Raw genomic sequence first — 11764 nt, 5'->3', positions numbered from 1 at the left:
GACATCTCATCAGTGAGGTAGCCCTTAGCCTTGGTTCTTAACTTACATACTTCTCTTCTACTCACTTATATAAAAATATATTAAAAAAAAAAAAAAAAAAACTAGTTCAAGCAAGTGCTGATTCTGCTCTTTGGACATATATATGGACCAGAAAGTCCAATAAGGAGGACAGTGAGGTTCGCTCCTGTGCAAGGCTGGAGACCGCCCCTGGGCAGGCCTCTCTCTGACACCCTCACACTCAGACTAGAAGGAGAATGTCTGGTTCTCAGGGGCTTTCCCCTCCAGCAAATCATGACACTCCCGTCATCAGCCTCCCAAGTCACTTTCAGATGCTCCCGCCAAATGTGTGGTCTCTTTCTGGATCAACCTCAACACAGATCTTACCAATAGGGGACCGGGAGCCTCCTCACCTCTGTCCTTCCCCACCAGCAGCCAACTGGCACAAGAGCCAAATCCACTCAGGGTGCTAGTCAGAGTGTCTCAGACTCTAACCAAAACAAGAATCAACTGTGGATCCTGTGAAAATGCTAGCGGGCTGGGAGGAACCAATTCTGCCTTTCTCTGGAGCACCCAGAGATGCCGCAGGTGTGCAGTCTCTCCTTGGTGACCAGACGCTGGAGGTCAGCGCCCACATTTCGTGAACATCGGTTCCATCTGGCCAGGAGGGAAAAGAAAGTGAAGCAAGAGGAAAGCAAGCAAGGCCCCTCCCAGAACCACCGATTTTCTTCTTCCCCCCAAAAAGGAAATGGAAAGTCCAGCAAGACTGGAAGCTCTCTGAATGGTAACTAAATCAGAGGCTGTACTCTAATATTTTTATTGTGAGTTTCATGACTCTTCACCAAGGACTTCCCTGGTGGCTCAGACGGTAAAGCGTCTGCCTACAATGTGGGAGACCCAGGTTCAATCCCTGGGTCAGGAAGATCTCCTGGAGAAGGAAATGGCAACCCACTCCAGTATTCTTGCCTGGAAAATCCCATGGACAGAGGAGCCTGGTGGGTTACAGTCCATGGGGTTGCAAAGAGTCGGACACGACTGAGCGACTTCACTTCAGGACCCTAGATTCCAAATTGCTTTATTCTAAAGGCACCAGCTTCCCTGGTGGCTCAGAGGGTAAAGCGTCTGCCTGCAATGTGGGAGACCTGGGTTCGATCCCTGGGTCAGGAAGATCCCCTGGAGAAGGAAATGGCAACCCACTCCAATATTCTTGCCTGGAGAATCCCATGGACAGAGGAGCCTGGCTACAGTCCACGGAGTCGCAGAGTCGGACACGACTGAGCGACTTCACTTTTTCACTAAAGGCACTTTAAGACAAGTACTATTGGTAACTGTAAAAGAGAAGCAACAACCTAAATATCCCTCAGCAGGAGACTTCTTAAAAGGAACATTTATAATATATCTTTGGGGGAAAAGTGGGCCACACTTAATTACTAACATGGAAAGATCTCCAATATACATGGCTTAAAAAGAAAAACAAGATTCAGAACAATGGACATGGCTTGCTGCCATTTGTATATTTTAAAAGAAAAGGAGTATATATACACACTTATTGCTCATCTAAGCAATGACTAGCCATGGACAAATCCACAAGGCACTGGTAGAGGTGAGTGACTGGAGACTCATAAGCAAGAGGATGGGAGGGCTTATTTTCACTGTAGTCCCTTCTGAATTTTGTACCATAGAAACCTATTTCCATTCAAAATGAAAACAGAAATTAAAATTGAAAGATAATTCCCTTGTTCTCACTGCACCTCCATCCACCCCAAAATTCAATGAAATTGATTCACTCAACATTTTCATGTACCCTCTTGGTGAGTTCCCCACTGAGTCAGCTCTTGGAAAGGGACCAGAGTAGCTCTGCCTCGTGTCATTGCTGGGGAGACCCTAAAAGGTGTGGCTTCAGAGGCTGGATGCTCTTGGGGCCCTGATTTCCCTTATGGGAGCCAAGAGATCGTCCACAGAGGGCAGGAACTGCCAGTCGAGTCCTCTGGAAGTAGAAGAAACGCTGCCCACCTGGGTCACCCTTGGAGGCTGGAGGCTGGGTGAAGGGTGAAAGTCCAGGACCCTTCTGTAATCAGATGGCCGAGCTGGAATCTACATCTGAAACCTAAGGTGGGAGAACAATGACTTCCCATGAAAGGTCTTCTTGTAAGGAGCTCATACCATACTTAGGATGTGCTCTGTTCTCCTGAGTTATTTGTAGTTTAGGTATCTGGCTTAGGCTGCCTGAATCAATATGTTTTACTGTTCTTCTCTGGATTTCCCTGGTGGCTCAGTCAGTAAAGAATCTGCCTGAAATCTGGAAGACCTGGGTTTGATCCCTGGGTTAGGATGATCCCTGGAGGATGGCATGGCAACCCACTCCAGTATTCTTGCCTGGAGAATCGCCATGGACAGAGAAGCCTGGCGGGCTACAGTCCATGGCGTCACAGAGTCAGACACGGCTGAGCGACTAAGCACAGCACGGCTCTCTTCTTCTCTAATCACCCTACACCGTCTCTTGATTCTCATGAAGTTATTTCCCAGCTGCTGTTATTTGCTTTCTTTCCTGAGGCTGTGATTCCTACCCAGTGAAGAGGGGATGATGTCAGGGCCTCTCTCTATGGTCATCCAGGTTCAAACATGAGGTCATCCATTTGGGACCTCAAGCAGGTTACTCACCTCTCAGATGAGGTCAGGGTAGAGGGGGGGCACCCAGCCTGGAGAACAGCCCAGAGCAGATGTTCTATGAATATTTGTCTCCTCCATCATAATATTTCCTCCTCCCTCCACCACCAGCCAGGATTATTATAAGCACCTCGTTCTTCTCAAAGTACCTATGTCTTAACCATCTGTGAATCTCTAAATCCAGCCAAGAGCTGTCCTTTGCACTTTGCAGGTGAGTCCATAGGACCCAGCTTTCTCCGAGTGACTTGCCAGGATCACGTCACCAAGTGTGGAAGAACGGGAACCAGATCCACATCTGGTAGGTCACTGAGTGTGATAATCTCTAGGTCCATCCTTGTTGCTGGAATTATTTCATTCTTTTTTTATGGCTGAGTAATATTGGATGGGCATTTTTTATGTTAAAGTATGGTCCAATTAATTCAGCTAAAGGAGTATCTGTGAAATTCAGGGGAGAGAGGAAAGGAACAGACCTCAAGCCGGATACAGAGAGACCCAAGGATATTCCAAGGGGATAATATAGAATTTCTGAAAACTTAGACATTTGCAATAACATGGTATGCTTGTAGAAGTAAGCTGTTCAGATTTGCTAAAGGGTAAATGGAGAGCAGGGTAGCACGGGGGTATTTCACTGAGAACATCTGAAAGGTAAATAACTTAGACATTGTCTTAAGAGGGACAGGGAACACTTAACACACATTGTGTGACATCACGCAATGACATCACACAATGACATCACACAAAGCCGATTGCAACATCATGGGAATGGTGTGGGATTTGGAGAGCAGTCTGCCACTATGAAAGAGAAGTGACTTTTCAGATGTTCAGTTCCCAGTTCAGCCACTCAGTCATGTCCAAATCTTTGTGACCCCATGGACTGCAGCACGCCAGGCCTCCCTGTCCATCACCACCTCCCGGAGTTTACTCAAACTCACGTCCATTGAGTTGGTGATGCCATCAACTATCTCATCCTCTGTTGTCCTCTTCTCCTCCTGCCCTCAATCTTTCCCAGCATCAGGGTCTTCTCCAAAGAGTCAGTTTTCCATTGAGTCAGCTCTTCACATCAGGTGGCCAAAGTATGGGAGTTTCAGCTTCAGCATCACTCCTTCCAGTGAATATTCAGGACCGATTTCCTTCAGTATGGACTAGGTGCATCTCCTTGCAGTCCAAGGGACTCTCAAGAGTCTTCTCCAACACCACAGTCAAAAGCATCATTCTTTGGCTCTCAGCTTTCCCTATAGTCCAACTCTCACATCCATACATGACTACTGGAAAAACCACAGCCTTGACTAGACGAACCTTTGTTGGCAAAGTAATGTCTCTGGTTTTTAATATACTGTCTAGGTTGGTTATAATTTTCCTTCCAAGGAGTAAGCGTCTTTTAATTTCATGGCTGCAGTCATCATCTGCGGTGATTTTGGAGCCCAAAAAAATAAAGTCTGACACCATTTCCACTGTTTCTCCATCTATTTGCCATGAAGTGATGGGACTGGATGCCATGATCTTCGTTTTCTGAATGTTGAGCTTTAAGCCAACTTTTTCACTCTCCTCCTTCACTTTCATCAAGAGGCTTTTGAGTTCCTCTTCACTTTCTGCCATAAGGGTGGTGTCATCTGCATATCTGAGGTTATTGATATTTTTCCCGGCAATCTTGATTCCAGCTTGTGCTTCTTCCAGTCCAGCGTTTCTCATGATGTACTCTGCATAGAAGTTAAATAAGTAGGGTGACAATATACAGCCTTGACGTACTCCTTTTCCTATTTGGAACCAGTCTGTTGTTCCATGTCCAGTTCTAACTGTTGCTTCCTGACCTGCATACAGATTTCTCAAGAGGCAGGTCAGGTGGTCTGGTATTCCCATCTCTTTCAGAATTTTCCACAGATTATTGTGATCCACACAGTCAAAGGCTTTGGCATAGTCAATAAAGCAGAAATAGATGTTTTTCTGGAACTGTCTTGCTTTTTCGATGATCCAATGGATGTTGGCAATTTGATCTCTGGTTCCTCTGCCTTTTTTAAATCCAGCTTGAACACCTGGAAGTTCATGGTTCACATATTGTTGAAGCCTGGATTGGAGAATTTTAAGCATTACTTTTCTAGCGTGTGAAATGAGTGCAACTGTGCAGTAGTTTGAGCATTCTTTGGCATTGCCTTTCTATGGGGTTGGAATAAAACCTGACCTTTTCCAGTCCTGTGGCCACTGCTGAGTTTTCCAAATTCGCTGGCATATTGAGTGCAGCACTTTCACAGCATCATCTTTCAGGATTTGAAATAGCTCAACTGGAATTCCATCACCTCCACTAGCTTTGTTCATAGTGATGCTTCCTAAGTTCCACTTGACTTCATATTCAGGATATCTGGCTCTAGGTGAGTGATCACACCATCATGATTATCTAGGTCATGATGATCTCTTTTGTATAGTTCTTCTGTGTATTCTTGCCACCTCTTCTTAATATCTTCTGCTTCTGTTCAGTTCAGTTCAGTCACTCAGTCATGTCCAACTCTTTGTGACCCCATGAATCACAGCACGCCAGGCCTCCCTGTCCATCACCAACTCCCGGAGTTCACTCAGACTCACTTCCATCGAGTCAGTGATGCCATCCAGCCATCTCATCCTCTGTCATCCACTTCTCCTCCTGCCCTCAATCTTTCCCAGCATGAGGGTCTTTTCAAATGAGTCAGCTCTTCGCATCAGATGGTCAAAGTATTGGAGTTTCAGCTTCATCATCAGTCCTTCCAATGAACACCCAGGACTGATCTCCTTTAGGATGGACTGGTTGGATCTCCTTGCAGTCCAAGGGACTCTCAAGAGTCTTCTCCAACACCACAGTTCAAAAGCATCAATTCTTCGGTTCTCAGCTTTCTTCACAGTCCAACTCTCACATCCATACATGACCACTGGAAAAACCATAGCCTTGACTAGATGGACCTTTGTTGACAAAGTGATGATATGTCTGCTTTTTAATATGCTGTCTAGGTTGGTCATAACTTTACTTCCAAGGAGTAAGCGTCTTTTAATTTCATGGCTGCAATCACCATCTGCAGTGATTTTGGAGCCCAGAAAAATAATGTTCCTTTGGTATCTTTAACTTTCTTGCAGAGATATCTAGTCTCCCATTCTATTGTTTTCCTCTATTTCTTTGCACTGATCACTGAGGAAAGCTTTCTTATCTCTCCTTACTGTTCTTTGGAACTCTGCATTCAAATAAGTGTATCTTTCCTTTTCTCCTTTACTTCTCTGGCTTCCCTTCTTTTCACAGCTATTTGTAAGGCCTCCTCAGACAGCCATTTTGCTTTCTTGCATTTCTTTTCTATGGAGATAGTCTTGCTCCCTGTTTCCTGTACAATGCCATGAACTTCCATCCATAGTTCTTCAGGCACTCTATCTATCAGATCTAGTCCCTTAAATCTATTTCTCACTTCCACTGTATAATCATAAGGGATTTGATTTAGGTCATACCTGAATGGTCTAGTGGCTTTCCCTACTTTTTTCAATATAAGTCTGAATTCGGCAATAAGGAGTTCATGATCTGAGCTACAGTCAGCTCCTGGTCTTGTTTTTGCTGACTGTATAGAGCTTCTCCATCTTTGGCTGCAAAGAATATAATCAATCTGATTTTGGTGTTGACCATCTGGTGATGTCCATGTGTAGAGTCTTCTCTTGTGTTGTTGGAAGAGGGTGTTTGCTATGACCAGGGCATTCTCTTGGCAAAACTGTTAGCGTTTGCCATGCTTCATTCTGTACTCCAAGGCCAAATTTGCCTGTTACTCCAGGTGTTTCTTGACTTCCTACTTTTTCATTCCAGTCTCCTATAATGAAAAGGACATCTCTTTTCACTGTTAGTTCCAGAAGGTCTTGTAGGTCTCCATAGAACCGTTCAGCTTCTTCAGCATTACTGGTCGGGTCATAGACTTGGATTACCGTGATACTGAATGGTTTGCCTTGGACACGAACAGAGATCATACTGTCGTTTTTGAGATTGCATCCAAGTACTGCATTTTGGACTCTTTTGTTGACCATGATGGCTGCTCCATTTCTTCTAAGGGATTCCTGCCCACAGTAGTAGATATAATGGTCAGTTCAGTTCAGTTCAGTTGCTCAGTCATGTCCGACTCTTTGCGACCCCATGAATCGCAGCACGCCAGGCCTCCCTGTCCATCACCAACTCCCAGAGTTCACTCAGACTCACGTCCATCGAGTCAGTGATGCCATCCAGCCATCTCATCCTCTGTCGTCCCCTTCTCCTCCTGCCCCCAATCCCTCCCAGCATCAGAGTCTTTGCCAATGAGTCAACTCTTCACATGAGGTGGCCAAAGTACTACAGTTTCAGCTTCAGCATCATTCCCTCTAAAGAAATCCCAGGGCTGATCTCCTTCAGAATGGACTGGTTGGATCTCCTTGCAGTCCAAGGGACTCTCAACAGTCTTCTCCAACACCACAGTTCAAAAGCATCAATTCTTTGGCGCTCAGCCTTCTTCACAGTCCAACTCTCCCATCCATACATGACCACAGGAAAAACCATAGCCTTGACTAGATGGACCTTTGTTGGCAAAGTAATGTCTCTGCTTTTGAATATGCTATCTAGGTTGGTCATAACTTCCCTTCCAAGGAGTAAGCGTCTTTTAATTTCATGGCTGCAGTCACCATCTGCAATGATTTTGGAGCCCAAAAAAATAAAGTCTGCCACTGTTTCCCCATCTATTTCCCACGAAGTGATGGGACCAGATGCCATGATCTTCGTTTTCTGAATGTTGAGCTTTAAGCCAACTTTTTCACTCTCCACTTTCACTTTTCATCAAGAGGCTTTTGAGTTCCTCTTCACTTTCTGCCATAAGGGTGGTGTCATCTGCATATCTGAGGTTATTGATATTTCTCCCAGCAATCTTGATTCCAGCTTGTGTTTCTTCCAGCCCAGTGTTTCTCATGATGTACTCTGCATATAAGTTAAATAAGCAGGGTGACAATATACAGCCTTGACGTACTCCTTTTCCTATTTGGATATAATGGTCATCTGAGTTAAATTCACCCATTCCAGTCCATTTTGGTTCACTGATTCCTAGAATGTCGACTTTCACTCTTGCCGTCTCCTGTTTGACCACTTCCAATTTGCCTTGATTCATGGACCTAACATTCCAGGTTCCTATGCAATATTGCTCTTTACTGCGTTGGACCTTGCTTCTACCACCAGTCACATCTGCAACTGGGTGTTCTTTTTGCTTTGGCTCTGTCTCTTCATTCTTTCTGGAGTTATTTCTCCACTGATCTCCAGTAGCATATTGGGCACCTACCAACCTGGGGAGTTCATCTTTCAGTGTCCTATCTTTTTGCCTTTTCACACTGTTCATGGGGTTCTCAAAGCAAGAATACTGAAGTGGTTTGCCATTCCCTTCTCCAGTGGACCACACTTTGGCAGAACTCTCCACTATGACCTGTCCATCTTGGGTGGCCCCACACAGCATGGCTCAAGGTTCATTGAGTTAGACAAGGCTGTGGTCCATGTGATTAGATTGGTTAGTTTTCTGTGATTGTGATATCCATTCTGTCTGCCCTCTGATGGAGAAGGATAAGAGGCTTATGGAAGCTTCCTGATGGGAGAGACTGACTGAGGGGAAAACTGGGTCTTGTTCTGATGGGTGGGGGCATGTTCAGTAAATCTTTAATCCAGTTTTTCCCTGGTGGCTTAGATGGTAAAGTATCTGCCTGCAATGAGGGAGACCCGGCTTCAATCCCTGGGTCGGGAAGATCCCCTGGAGAAGGCAATGGCAACCCACTCCAGTATTCTTGCCTGGAAAATCCCATGGACAGAGGAGCCTGGTAGGCTACAGTCCACAGGGTCACAGTCCACAGTTCTCCAACACAACTGAGCAACTTCACTTTCAACTTCACTTCACTTTCTGTTGATGGGTGGAGCTGTGTTCCCTCCCTGCTATTTACCTGGGGCCACACTATGGTGGAGGTAATAAGGATAAAGGTGACCCCCTTCCAAAGATCCCAAGCATGCACTGCTACACTCAGTGCCCCCAACCCCACAGCAGGCCACTGTCAGCCCACGCCTCCTCTGCAGATTCCTGGACACTCACAGGCAAGTCTGGGTCAGTCTCTTGTGGGGTTGCTGCTCCTTTCTCCTGGGTCCTATTGCTCAAGGTTCTATTTGTGCCCTCCAAGAGTCTCTTTCTCAGTCCTGTGTAAGTTCTGGCAGCTCTATGGTGAGTTTAGTAGGAGATATTAAAGGCTACAGGCTTCCCAGATGGTGCAGTGGTAAAGAACCCAGCTGTCAATGGAGGAGGTACAAGAGACAAGGGTTTGATCCCTGGGTCAGGAAGAGCCCATGGAGTTGGTAATGGCAACCTATTTCAGTATCCTTGCCAGGGAAATCCGGTGGACAGAAGAGCCTGGTGGTCCACAGTCCATGGGATCGCAAAGAGAAGGACATCACTGAGCAACTGGGTACAGACATTAAAGTATACCCCTTGGATGAGAGAGTTAGCGTTCTTGTTTCTCTTCTTCTTTGTCAGGTAGGAAGCACCCCAGTGGAATGGCCTCGGGACAGAACCACAGCACAGTGCCCAGATGCATCCTGCTGGGCCTCACAGACCAGGCAGGCCAAAAGCAGCTCCTCTTTGCCACCTTCTGCTGATCTACTTGGTGACTCTGGTGGGCAACCTGGGCCTCATAGATGTCATCCAAGCCAGCACCACCCTCCACACCCCCATGTACTTCCTCCTGAGTGTGCTTTCCTTCCTTGACGTCTGCAATTCCTCCTTGTTCACCCCCAGGCTGCTGATCAGCTTGCTCACTGTTGACCAGTCCATCTCCTTCGGGGGCTGTGTGGTGCAGATGGCCCTCATGAGCCTCCATGGCTCTGGGGTGTGTGCTCTTGTCCCTCATGGCTTACGACCGACTTGTGGCCATCTGCCACCCTCTCCTCTACCACAGCATCATGTCCAGCGTTGTGTGTCCAGCTGGTGGGGCTCACCTGTGCTGTGGGGGTATTCATCTCAGCAGTGCAGACAGGGAATGTCTTCAGCTTGCCCTACTGTGGTCCAAACGTCATTGACCATTACCTCTGTGACATCCCCCCTGTGCTCCAACTGGCCTGCTCAGACACCACTGTGGCCAGCGTCATCTTGCTCATCTTTTCCGCCTTGATCACTGTCCTCACAGTCTCAGTCATCTTGGTCTCTTATGCCTACATCCTGGTCACCATCTGTGGGATGAGGTCCCTGGAGGCCCAGCGCAAGGCCTTCTCCACCCGCGCCTCCCACCTCACTGCCCTCTGCCTTTTCTATGGGTCTGTGTTCCTTGTGTATGTGCAACCCAACCCAGAAAGTGTGTCAGCCTACAACAAGATCCTCTCTGTGTTCTACACCATCGTGATCCCCATGCTGAACCCGCCGGTCTACAGCCTAAGGAATAAAGATGTCAAGGCTGCTGTACTACTTAGGGTCCTTAACCTAAGCAGAAAGCGAATGTGTTAGAGAGGCCTCCAGAAGACCATAGCATAGAAGAGAAGCCTAGAGAACCCAGCCGGGACAAAAACCAAGAGCAGCAAGACGCAGCTAAGCCCCTGCCACAGGGTGGTCTGTGTAGGATGCCACATAAGGAGCTTCACCTCTGTGCATTCTCCAGGGCTGCGGCTGGCATTACTGCCCTGAGCTTTCAGCACCACTCAGCGCTGGACAGAGCTACCTGCTCTAGCCACCACACCACCCTCTACAGCACCCAACCGCATGTCATCTCCTGCTGATCCTAGACCTCTCATCACTTCCTCAAGGCTCAGATCCTAAGCAGGAGCATTCACCTGTCTGGCAGCATAGCTATTCTATATCTCTTTTTTGAAGGTTCTTAACATTTGTTTCTTAAAAGTTAATATGTGCATAATAGGAAAGCAAAAAGCACAGAAGCAAAACACAGTCGTTCATAATCACAAGCAGTTGACCATCTGACACGCCCTGCTAGGTGTCATCTGTGCATTTTCTCCACTAAGTACCACATTCACGTTATTAAGATCACGCGGTCCCGTATCGTGCTGTCATACACACCATGAATATTAACCGTCTCAAAGCCCCACAGCTCTAAGTATTCTGGTAACCAAGAATAATACACTACACCAACTCAATCTGGAAGGAAAAAAAAAATGCAATCCTGCCTTTCTTGGCCTATTCTATATCTCCTGATGTATTAACCACATTCAGCATAGATAGCACACAGATGCTCATCTCCTCCATCCGTACTTCTATCTTACAGGCCCCCGGGAGGTAGAAGGCGGAGCTAGACTCTATCTGCTTCCTGTTTTGAGAGTTCTCAAACATAGAAAGGTTCATTGAATGCCAAAGCGACCTTCCCCGTAAGGCTCTACAAGGTATGTTGCCCTTCTGAATAAACGCTACTGAAGAAATAATCCACGTGGTGTTCAACTACGGAAGGAAGAGAGTAGTCACTCGACATTGCAGCAGAGAAGGGAGGCCCCAGTACAGAAACCTCTAATTAGCCTTGGACTAAAACCTGCTCTAAAGCAGTAGTGAGCTATCGTTTCTATGTAAATGACCAATGAAGCAATATTACAGACCGAAAGACCATATAACTTTTTTCAATTAGAATACAGTTATGTAAAGTTTAAAAATAAAATAAAATTTTAAAAAATAAAAAAATTTTAAAAAAAATTTAAAAAAAAAAAGAGAAAAAGCCAAATTTTATTTTTAAAAAAAGTATCTGATGCATGGATTCTTATATGAGTCAATACGTACTGTTAATAAATAAAATTAAAATGATCTGTCTTTAAAAAAAAAAAAGAAAGAAACTATCTGTATGTTTTTAGATAAAACCCTTCTTTTATTGAAACAGACATCAGTCTTACTGATTTAAGAGAAGGAAAAAGAGGTGCAATTTACTGTGAAACCCAGATGTCAGCTGATGCTCCGTATCTTTGGAGGATTCAAATGAAATTAGCTTGAACCCCAGTCCAGTGTGGAGGTGTCCCCACACTCCTGAGAACATTCCTGGTGCCTTGGAAGCGGCAGGAAAGGGCTGTGAACGTGTGTTGTGCTTTGCCGGCTCACCTCAGTCCGAGTTCCTTAATCCACTGAATGATTTCAGTTTATGA

The 11764-nt window shown here is 45.9% G+C and overlaps 1 pseudogene; it reads left to right on the top strand.

Annotated features, from left to right (window-relative positions):
• The first annotated feature begins 9196 nt into the window (after window positions 1-9196).
• LOC129628134 (olfactory receptor 1002-like) lies at window positions 9197-10139 on the top strand (annotated as a pseudogene).
• Window positions 10140-11764: the final 1625 nt, after the last annotated feature.

The sequence above is a fragment of the Bubalus kerabau genome, chromosome 15 (genome assembly GCF_029407905.1).
Source record: "Bubalus kerabau isolate K-KA32 ecotype Philippines breed swamp buffalo chromosome 15, PCC_UOA_SB_1v2, whole genome shotgun sequence".
Taxonomy (NCBI): domain Eukaryota; kingdom Metazoa; phylum Chordata; class Mammalia; order Artiodactyla; family Bovidae; genus Bubalus; species Bubalus kerabau.
The sequence above is the reverse complement of the archived record's forward strand: the minus strand, read 5'-3'. Positions and strand labels throughout refer to the sequence as shown.